Source organism: Periplaneta americana, chromosome 15, assembly GCF_040183065.1.
Source record: "Periplaneta americana isolate PAMFEO1 chromosome 15, P.americana_PAMFEO1_priV1, whole genome shotgun sequence".
Classification (NCBI taxonomy): Eukaryota; Metazoa; Arthropoda; class Insecta; order Blattodea; family Blattidae; genus Periplaneta; species Periplaneta americana.
Window position 1 is genome coordinate 183,809,412 of NC_091131.1, and position 12,196 is coordinate 183,821,607.

Genomic DNA, 12,196 nt, shown 5'->3' on the forward strand with positions numbered 1-12,196 from the left:
GCTAAATACGACTAAGAAACTTATTCTATCAAAAACAAGAACATCAAGGCAATGCCATACTGTAAATCACTAACTGTGCCCAGTCAAAGGGCTGTAAGAAAGGAAGAGCTTACAAGTGGTAGTGGATTTAACATTCTGCAGACGAAGAGCATATTGATCAACTATGTCAGACATACGCGCCCAACAGTCCCCACCATCTGAGGAGAAGATACAAAAGCAAGACGTCTGCCCTATATGTAAACTAAAAATTGATGTTATTAGAAACAGCAGCAGAATGCAACAGATTAGCCTGTCATAATGAGCCAAACAGAGTAGGCGACCCCTCTGGTCTTACTTATTTGCCCTGACCTGTATGTAGTTGTAAAATGTTAAGTTTCAGGATATGGTGGAATATATCCAAAAGCTTAATTTTGAGGCATAAAATTGTTTCGAAGCAAGTGTGTAGGGAAGTGAGTGATGTACAAATGTACACAGTACAGTCTTACAGTGGAGTGTTTAATAAGTGAGTGCCAGAAACGTTTATGCAGAAAGCGATCTTATCAAGATGACTCACCAATGGAGTAAGTAATAGAAAGCTGATTTAATGTGAGTGTTGTTAAACAGAATCCCTGTATTGTGGGTCCCTATCTCCACTGCATGGCGTGTCCTCAGGTTGCGGATAGAGGAGATGGCCTCCAGATATGGAGGGTAGCTGTGAATATATTGAATAAGCAGTCATAGACAGCCGATGAGGGGTGGTCCTCCAGCTTGGGAGTCAGCTAACAACCCATCACCATAAAAAACAGCTTGTTACGAAATCCCAAAATAAGCTTGGACTCTCACTTTGAGAGAGGAACAGAGGTTATGGGTGCTTGAGAATAAGGTGCTTAGGAAAATATTTGGAGCAAAGAGGGATGAAGTTACAGGAGAATGGAGAAAGTTACACAACGCACAACTGCACGCATTTTATTCTTCACCTGACATAATTAGGAATATTAAATCCAGACGTTTGAGATGGGTAGGGCATGTAGCATGTATGGGTGAATCCAGAAATGCATATACAGTGTTAGTTGGGAGGCCGGAGAGAAAAAGACCTTTGGGGAGGCCGAGACATTGACGAGAGGATAATATTAAAATGAATTTGAGGGAGGTGAATATGATTGTGGAGACTGAATTAATCTTGCTCAGGATAGGGACTGATAGTGGGCTTATGTGAGGGCGGCAATGAACCTCCGGGTTCCTTAACCTTTAAGAGCCGAGCAACCATTATAGTGGTACAGCTAGTATGATGATCATGACATGATATAATATGTTATAAATTGTATATGATATATAAAATACGTTGATATTCTTTAATTTTATATAACATTAAGGACATTGCATTTGATTACAATAATTTAAAATCCCCCCCCCCCTTAAAAAAAGGAGCAAAATCACTTCAACTGCAGTCAACTGAAACTCCGTCAGCTTCCATGCGTACCATTACACTGATTGTTTTACATGGGCCCTCCCCATCCTTTACCACAGGCTCAATTGACTCCAGTGACCAAGACGCGAACCTGCGATCTTAGGCACGATATGCTGGCCAGACATAGCTTGTGCACCTTAAACCATTTGGCTAACGAACCCAACACGAATTTACCTGATTATGCAGCTATACGAACTCCTGTTTAAGAATTAGAAATTTGCGTGCAATAGTGGTATAGGTCTTGCAGCTTCTAAACGTTAAAAGCCATTTGTAAGTAAGTTGTTAAACAGAATATTTTGTACTTATTGCAGTTTGTGGGATGTCATTTTGTTTTTCAATTATGTGACAAAATATTTCATTTTAACTTCATATCTGAATAATATGAAAACATGTTCAAAACAACAAAAAAATGAGGACCATGGCACTTACGCCTTGAAGTAGTTTCACTGTACTAAAACTTCCAGGCCATTTAATTCCTTTCTCTTTTATATAAATCAGGTAACAATAATCCGTCCTTCAGCTGCGGTAATTATGCACTTGTGAATAATATGATCTATCCTCTTCTATATCGAAAACTATGAGAAAAAAATTACACAAGTATGTCATGCCATTAAGAAATAATAACATGTGACATTATCATGATTCATATAAGTTACCTGTACGCACGCTGACCATCTGCTGTCTTGGTCAGATGAGCAATATGGCTAATGCTCTCCTCTGAAACTGTATGTTGCCATTGTACACAAATCTTCAAACTTCTGAAGTTTGCTTGCCCGACTTCACTATGGTTTTTATTGCAGTAGCACAGGCATTCAAACTGGAATGAAAAGTTCTCATTATGCATAATATAAGCCTCTCAGTGAATGCTGCTAATTATGAAAAATTATGTAACTCCAGAAAGTTTTATTCAGTATCAGCATGTATAGCTAAGAATTATACAGCTTGTACAGTAGAACCCTGATTATCCATCACCCTATTAACCGATTGGTGGATTATCCGACTGTTTTTGTTTCACTTTTATTTCAGAACTAATTTACATGAAATACTGTTTTGTACATTATAGGCCTATTAATACACCCCTGGCATAAGACGGGAAGTTAAAGGGTCAAAGACACCCACACCCATGTCCTTTTCGCTTACACCACCTTATAAACAAATGCAGAGTAAGGCTCTTTGCATCAGTGGTGGATTTTAGACGACCAGCGAGGGCCGTAAGTTCGTAAAAGCCTGATATAATCCGTCACTGACTTCCTCTCCACTCATACCGTACTGAAACAAAACTGTCTAAGCCAGGGAAGGTGGAGTTAAAGGGTGATCTGCAGTGACTCAATCGAGTTAATAACGCTCAAGTCTGTATTGGTACGTATTTTTTGAAGAGAGCATTATTACAATCCTTTATCGTTACACACTATGGTCTACTGTTCGAATTTCCGTACTATGTAACTTTTATTTTCTTGTAATTGTTTATTTTACGATGGTTTATCAACTTTTAAGGTTATTAGCGTCAAAATGAGATGAAGGTGATAATGTCGGTGAAATGACTCCAGCGCCAAAAGTTAATGGGTTGAGGGAAAACTCCGGAATAAAACTCAACCAGGATTTGAATCCAGGCTCGCTCGTTTCACGGTCATGCATGCTAACCATTAGTCCACTGCGGTGGACCTACTGTATAATTTCTATATAAAATGTCTTCCACGGGTGTCAAGAGAAAAAGTATTGAAAAACGTGCAAATAATTTAATGGTTTGGGAATGGGAAACTATGGCTCATATCACATCAGAATACGAGATTGGAGTTATAACTGCGATATTTAATAAAAAAAAAAGTATAGAGTGTATAAAGTATGTAAATCTACAAATGAGACCTCCATTATTCCTATTTTTCTGCAGACAGCCATTATAAAGAGTTTTCTTGCCCCTTAAAAACCCGTTGTTGACAACCAGAATAAAATTAGTGAACTGTCCACTATTTAGCGTCTTAAACACAACACCACAGAGAAAATTACGAAATATTTATGGTACGGATTATCTGATTTTTTCGATTAACCGTTCAGCCCATGCCTTTCATTACCACAGATAATAGAGGTTCTACTGTATAGGGATGGTCGAAATTGAACAGCATTTTAGTTTACACTTAAAATTAAGGCTGCAAGGAAAAAAAAAAGTTAAATTAAGGATGCAAGGGAAAAAAATGTTAATCTTGTGAACCAGTAATCATGATGTTTAAAGATTCTAATTGAATCAAAATGCTACAAATATTATGTATTCCAATAAGAATAATTGTGACTTGGTATCCAAATATCCAACATGTAACTGCACCTGAGAATATTTTCTTTTCCAATACAAAGAAATGACACTGCTCAAACACAAATACAGTACATAACAAATAGGCCTAATGCAAGTGAAAAGATAAAAGGGAGTACCAGTAATGATTAATTGGAGGTTTTTAAAAAAAAAACAACCATAGTCCTGGTTGAGGTTCTGGCTGATATGTACATCTATTATCAGACAGTACATCTCATTTGATATGTGTCAGAGGAAGAACAATTGTTTGTATGCATCTGAAGTCTGACTAGTGTAATATTTAGCTAGTCAGTGATGTATGCAATGGAGGGGAAAGGAACTGGTCACCCTACCCCATTATCTCCTGGCTTACTTGCCTCATAAGTAGTGCCTTCTTGGTATCATTTGTGAGGTTCAGACCTGTCTTCGGACAGTTGACTAAACAACAAGAGTCCAAAAACATACATTTTCAGAAGAAACAAGAAACTATCTGGCAGGAGTGTTGTTGACACTTCAAGGTCTTGTTAAAATTCATCATGCCCCTTCTTAAGGTGTTATAAAAACTTGTGGAAACTGAAGTACATATTTTACAATGTAAATTGTCTCATAGAAATACATGTGTAAATATAAGTAATTGTGGACAATGGTTGTTTTAAGAAAAAATACTCTGTTGTGGATGAAGTGTGCCTCCCCTTTAATCTTCTTTTTCTTTATTCCTGTTTCTTCTCCTTTCCTTGCTTACATTTCTTCCATGGGATTACTTCTGCACCTAAAGATGACGCATCAAAAAAATGACTTTCATACTCCATCGGCAAGTCTATCATGCTTTCAAAAAGGAGTGCGTTATATGGCAGTAAAAATTTGTAATAGCCTCCCTATGGATATAAAAATGAAACTCAAAACATAAGATTATTTAGAGCCAAATTAAAGAAGTATCTAATTTCTCATGCCTTCTATTCTGTAGGTGAATTCATGACATTCAACAATGCTTCATGAAATTGATACTAAAACTTTGTGTTGTACTAGTAGACTATATTGTAAACCTCTTCTGTATAATATTTCCACTAGACTGTAACTATAAATTAAGACTTTATAGTAGTGTTAAGCTTTTTGACTTGTTTCATATTCTAGCTGTGAAGCAATGTACGAATACATGGAATGTTGATAAATACAATACAATACAATACAGTACTCCATAACGACCATAACTAATACAACAATTCACGTGCCAAAGTATTTTTCTCCGAGGTGGCTTTTGCAGCGAATCTACTACAGTTTAAAATTGAATGGATATTTCAAGGTGATTCAGTCATTCATTCATTCACAGTGTTCTGCCCAGGGGCAGGTCTTTCACTGCAAACCCAGCTTCTCTAGTCTTTTCTATTTTCTGCCTTCCTCTTAGTCACCGCATATGATCCATATATCTTAATGTCTATCATCTAATATCTTCTTCTGCCCTGAACTTTTCTCCCATTCACAATTCCTTTCAGTGCATTCTTCAGAAGGCAGTTTCTTCTCAACCAGTGACCACAAGGTGATATGAATTAGATATTTGTAAATGCTACAATCATCCTGGCTGGACAATGACTGTTTTCACAAAAAAAAAAAAATTCTTTGGACTATGGCTGTTTTATGAAAACCAGTAAAAATTTCCACACTTACAACATAGGCCCATGGTGTTTTTTCCCCCCTAACAACTAATTTTGTAGATGGCTGCTACAATACACTCATCATATGCTTAATATCTTGTATTTTTTGGACTATGATTTTTTTTCAAAAAACCCTTCAATTGTAATAGTTTCTGTAGTGATTTTGAATTTATCTCCACTACTTTAATGAAGTTTCCGCAGAAATGTGTTGTTAATTTTAGCAGTGAAGCCACTGATTAACTCTCTCCCATACACAAAGTGGGTTTAGAGGAAAGAACTGGGCATCATTGAAAATGATTCTGACCCATTTCTTCCTGAAGACTGCACAATGGACAAAGTGATGAAGAAATAATTCCAATTTTGTTCAGGTACTTTGAAAAAGTGGCGTGAAATCTTGAGGAGAGTCCATTGCGTAAAATTCCCTGTAGCACACACAAAACTTATCTCTGCAAAGCACTTCAGATGCCTGATGGCTTTTAAATGAGTAATTTCCTGACCTCTTTGATTCTGTCATGAAACAACAACTAGTTCAAAAAGGAAAACATCCTGAATCAACATCTTACCTTCCACCAAGGGTTCAGAATGAATTCATCCACCCAATGGCAATCAACGTTCAGCAGAAGTTACTAAGAAGCATACTTGAAGTCAAGTTAATGTTTTACTCGAGTCCTGATCAAGCACATCGAGAGCAATTGTCTGAGATACACTACATGGAAATTGATTTTGAGAAAAAAAAAAAAACAGTAGTCTACTTGTTGGAGAGTCTTTCCTTGGCTTCGTTGAAATAAATCAGAAGGATGAGGAGAGCTTGGTTGAAGCAAGCTATAAATGGACATATGAGATTATTGATCCCACTGCCACAATAATGCTGGACATAGAAGTGGTTTAAGTCAAAGAATTAAGGACGGTAATTCGGAAGGCTAGCATTTGCGTCAAGAGAGACAGATAGAGAGAGCAAGGCAAAGTACAACATTGTCATATCGTACTTCACGTGCACATGCAATACAAATAGCGCAGGAGATAATTTAAATTCTCAAAAGACAATAATGGCCTTAGCCATTGATTACTGTAAGCATGACACCAAACAAACCCTCTTTCCTTCACTAACAGTATTCTTTGCACGGTTCTCAATTACACACCAGATGTTTCTGCAGTCATTTCTTGTGCATTGGCAATGTTGCAGGCAGCATCACGATGGCCGGCAGCGTTCTGCTCGTCAATGTTTTTAAAATAATTATACACCTTAAACACTACTTTTCGCACCTGCCAGTGCAATACTTGTCTTTTTACAGTCTCTTCTTCCATTTATTCATCTTATATACATAGGTAAATGTTAGTTTTACTTATTCAATGTATTGAAACACTCACACGTGAACAAACGAACTCTGGAAGTACTTGTTATACACTGATTCCCATTGGTTCTACTGTACAAGCTTGTGACGTCACATACCAGAAATGCTATGGCGCTTATAGCAGCCAACCGCCTTCCGAAATGCTGTCTAGTCTAGTGAAAGAAGAAAAATGTGACATAAAATTATTTCTTTTCGACAGACATAGAAATGTACGATATTTTCTCAGCATTCAATATCTGAACACAGAATGTACTTTTGATGTGTGAAATGTCAAAAAGTTTGATGAAAAAAATTAAAGCCGCACAGAAGAAATATCTACAAATTCAAGCACGGAAGAGCAGTATAAACAATCAATTATGGTGGGCAGCCGAATCCTGTAAAGGAACTGCTTGAGAAATTCACTTCTCTGCTTCATCACATAAAAAACAAACATGAATAAGTGGAAAATTATGAAAAAAAGCCACTTAGTGAGGAAGAAATAACAAAAGGCATGGCTGAAAGGGCACTCAGATGCTTATTTAACATTGAAGAAAATAATTCTGAACTAAACTTTTTGAAAGATTTAGAACATACAAAATTTTACGTCCATAAAAGTAATTTGAAAAGCTACCATAATCTTAGGCTGAAGTATGCACACCAAAAAGGATTCATTTTCGATACAAAGGCATGTTACTTAGGCCAATTATAGCTATTCTGGATCATAATTCGAACCTACACAAACAGAAGTCAGAATTCAAAACTCAGTATTCAAAAGTGTATCTTCTTGGGTTGTTATTTAGTGAACTGTCCGAAGAGAGGTCTGAATTTCACAAGTGATACAACATGGCACCACTTATGAAGCAACTAGATATGGGGTAGGGTGACCAGTTCCTTTCATCCTTCATTGCATACAACACTGATTAGCTACATATTACATTAATCAGACTTCATATCCATACAAACAATTGTTTTTTCTCTGACACACATCGTCAAAGTGAGATGTATTGCCTGATAATACTTAGATGTCTTCTTGGATTATGAAGCAAAAATATTCGTTTGTGATGATAGCAGCTAATAATAAAATATATAAAATTGACTATCTAAAAGTGTGTACCATATGTGGGAAATGCGTGTTATTATTCGGTTGAGAAGCTTTTATCATCTAGTCTGCTGTCAAAAAATCTGAAAGTTAGAATTTATAAAACAGTTATATTACCGGTTGTTCTGTAAGGTTGTGAAACTTGGACTCTCACTCTGAGAGAGGAACATAGGGTAAGGGTGTTTGAGAATAAGGTGCTTAGGACAATATTTGGGGCTAAGCGGGATGAAGTTACAGGAGAATGGAGAAAGTTACACAACGCAGAACTGCACGCATTGTATTCTTCACCTGACATAATTAGGAACATTAAATCCAGACCTTTGAGATGGAAAGGGCATGTAGCACGTATGGGCTAATCCAGAAATGCATATAGAGTGTTAGTTGGGAGACCGGAGGGAAAAAGACCTTTGGGAAGGCCGAGACGTAGATGGGAGGATAATATTAAAATGGATTTGAGGGAGGTGGGATATGATGATAGAGACTGGATTAATCTTGCACAGAATAGGGACCGATGGCGGGCTTATGTGAGGGCAGCAATGAACCTTCGGGTTCCTTAAAAGCCATTTGTAAGTAAGTAAGTGTACCATACCTGAGAAAGACATGCTGGCCACTGGATTTGTCTCTACCACGGAACATCACACCTACACCACGTCCATCCCAAGCAATTCTGATGCAGAGGCACTTCACACGTTTTTCTGACCATCATTCAATTATAAGTTAAAGCCGTGTAACTTTTATTTATATACTTTTTCATTCATTTGCCAGCACAACGGATAAAAACTAATATTTTACATTTAATATTTTATTGGCATAACACTAGCGTTATTTTCTCCTGATTTTCTTTGGCCAGTTTGCACTTGACGACGGCATTAAATACACAAGTAGGGTTACCAGATCTAGGACGGAAATTCAGGATACATTAAAAAAATAAAAAGCACATAAACTTATATTGAATTTCAATGTAAATACACTTGTATTTTGATGCTCAATTAAACAATTAGAATTACCATCATGTTATTATTTGGTTGTAGTGGTGTAGCCCTATATTAAAGAACATGCCACAAGTCTGCACATACGGTATTGAAAAACACAGGGGTTGATAAATACATCTCTCTACACTCACCACATTAACATTGTTTGAAAGAATACTTGTTGCTTCCTTTGTTTTTGTTCACTGGTTATTTTGTTTCTTGAAATATAATAAAAAAAATCTCTACATGACATATTAAAGTTAGTCTTTACTAAGAGTTCTGACATTACAAGTTCTGGCCTCATCTGGTTCCTCTCGTCAGTTCAGAGATTCTTCATTTTTGACAAAACTCGCTCCACATGAGCATTGCTAATTGGAAGAGCATGTAATATGTGTTCAGAAATTTTCTTTAAATTTAGCACACTACGTGTCTTCAAAACAGTGTTCCAACGTTCTTGAGGAGTTAGTAGATCTTTAAGTATAGGCAATACTCTTGGTACAATGCATCACCATTTTCAAAGTCCAGTTCTGCATTAACATGCAATATATTCACAATTTCAGTAAGGACACTGAATGTGAAAGTATCATTAAGACTTAGAAAAGTGAAGAATAGTAATCAAACCATTTTTGCAAATAGTCAGTGGCCCTCTGATACACATTCAGTGCTTCCTTGTTAAAGAGATGCACATCAGAATCACTCAAGTTATTCAAGTGCTGATTTACTACCAAGCCATGTCACCAATGAGTGCCACGAACTCACTTCTGTGTTCTATCCAAAGAGCTTATAATACTTACAAACTCTTTGCTTCTATTCATAAAAAAAGTGTATCGTATAATTATAAAATGTCTTTGGTAGCCATTGCAAACTACGTCGGATTTCTAATAATTAGAGCATGTACGTGTTCAGCAATTTTCTTTAAATTTGCCACACTACGTGTCTTCAAAACAGTGTCCCAGCATTCTTGAGTTGGTAGATCTTTCAGTATCGGTATCATCTCTTTCAATAGGCAATATTCTTGGTACAATGCAGCACCATTTTCAAAGTCCAGTTCTGTATTAAAATGCAATATATTCACAATTTCAGTAAGGGCACTGAAAGTGAATATATATCAATATGAAATTTCAGAATGTAATACTGAAATGAACAAAATTCCAGATATTAAGAGTCCTGTAAGCAATTTATTTTTTTTCGACAATCCGGAAAAATTCCGGACGGTTGGCAACCCTATAGGCCTACACAAGATGGTATGACAACTCAATTTTTGTGTCCAATAACTGTTCATGAATTTACACAACTTGTAACTTATATAATGCTAAGTTTTATTTATAGGGTTACTTGGTGAAAGTAAATGTCTTTTACTATTGTTTTTGTCTTTTGCGCTCAAATTATGGTGGGTCAAATTTAGAACATCATTATCCAAAATACTAAGCTTTTTAAAGGAAGAGTTTTCAGTAACACACCCTTAGGTATCAGTTTTTACAGTTCTCACATTTTACATTTCTACACAACACACTCATTATCTGTTTTGGGTTCCCAGACATATTGGAAAAAAATTACAGGATACTTATCAATTATCACTAAGTAAGTTTAGTATGCACATCCACCAAATATACCAATCTTTCAAACTGTGTATGTAGGGGAGGTCGGGGCAAGTTTGGCATGTTACGCTAAACACTTACATAAGCACAATAAAAATGCGATTTATGTTTCAAAATTTTAATGATATATTTATAGTATGTATATGGACTAGAATTCACAAAAAAGTGAAGCATTGAATTAAACACAAAAATAAATTGAAGGTGCTACATTTGCCGAAGTTGCCCCACACTCTGGTGCAACTTCGTCAGTATTTGTATCCTCAACAAAAAAAATTATTTCCGAGTTCAGATTTGATTTACAACATAACAAACTCTCATGGGACGAAATTTAACATCTGAACATATAATAAACGAAGTGTCCAAATATATTTTTAATGTCTGTGCATGTTCATATGCCCATCATATGTGTGGCTAATCTTTGTTTAGACAGTTTTCTAACTTCATGAAAGCCTCAAGTCAGGCAGATCCAGCAATCTTCTCGTTTGTGTTGAAAGGGTGCTCTATATCATTGGATTCTGTGAAATCGAAGGCTAATCTTCGAAATTCCACTCTAGACTTTCCAAAAAACTTTTTCTGCAGATTGATTGCATGCTGCTTCAAATTTTCAGCCATATCTGAAGGAAACACTCTTTTAAATCTGCCTTTATTTTATACACCTGGTGCTGAAAGATCTATTTTCAGCGAATACTGAAGTGTAGTTCATGGCACTCCAATTTTTTTTGGCAGATGACAGGCTTATCTTCCCTTATTTATGCCCACATACAGCTTTCTTGAGTGCGTCCTGGTCATATTTGTTTTCAGTTTTCCACTAGTAATTTAGAACCATTTAACTGGTAATAAATAGACAACTAAAATGTACCAGGGTCACTCCAAAAAGTAATGCACAACATTTTTTAAATTTATGTTTTATTCTACACCTTCGCAATTTATGGAGGTCATAGATACAACCTGCCCACTTGTAGATATTCATATTTGATTTAAGTCGTTCCCGTGAGTGGCGCCATGATAGCACTCCTTCAAGATGGCTGCTGTACTTGACATTCGTCAGAAGCAACGTGCTGTTATCGAGTTGCTGTGCTGTAAAAACGAGACAGTGGGAAACATTCACAAGAGGTTGAGAAAGGTACATGGAGATGCAGCTGTCGATCGCAGTACGCTTAGTCAGTGGTCAAGCAGATTATCTGGTGAAAGAGGACACGCCAATATTCAGAATACTCCTCGCAGCGGCAAACCCTTCACTGCACGAAGTCCTGACAATGTTCAGCTCTTAAACAACATGGTTGTGGCTGAGAAACGCGTCACAGTGAAAGAATTGTCAAACCAAGATGGAACAGGAGAAGCAATTGTGTCCAGAATATTGAAAGGTTTGTGCCAGGTGGGTTCCAAGGATGTTGACAGAAGCCCACAAAGAAACCCGAAAAACCGTGTGCAGCGAACTTTTGGACCAGTACGAGAATGGTGGAGATGATTTTCTTGCAAGAATTGTGACAGGAGATGAAATATGGCTCCACGATTTTGACCGGAGATAAAGAGGCAGACAATGGAGTGGATCATACCAATTCACCAAAGAAAAAAAAAAAAAAATTCAAAACTGTGCCTTTGGCAGAAAATGTTATGGCTACTGTGTTTTTTCGATTCAGAACTCTTGCTTATGGACTTCATCCCACACGGAATCACCATTAATTCTGACGCGTTATGTGGCAACTCTCAAGAAACTTCAAGCTCAACTGAGTCATGTTCGACCACATCGGAGCAGGATGTTTTGCTATTTCACAACAACGCACGGCCACATGTCAGTCACAAGACCACAGACCAGATAA

The 12,196-nt window shown here is 36.8% G+C and overlaps 1 long non-coding RNA gene across 8 annotated transcripts in view; it reads right to left on the reverse strand.

Moving 5' to 3' along the window:
* The window catches only part of LOC138715571 (uncharacterized), a 120,775-nt gene that overhangs the window by 101,535 nt on the left and 7,044 nt on the right, over positions 1-12,196 (reverse strand). For 7 of the 8 annotated variants that reach the window (XR_011336469.1, XR_011336464.1, XR_011336468.1 and 4 more), the window contains exon 2: positions 2,104-2,264. This is a non-coding gene — a long non-coding RNA (uncharacterized lncRNA). Of the gene's footprint in view, positions 1-2,103; positions 2,265-8,396; positions 8,700-12,196 lie in introns of those variants that run through there. The other variant, XR_011336463.1, reaches the window with a different exon arrangement.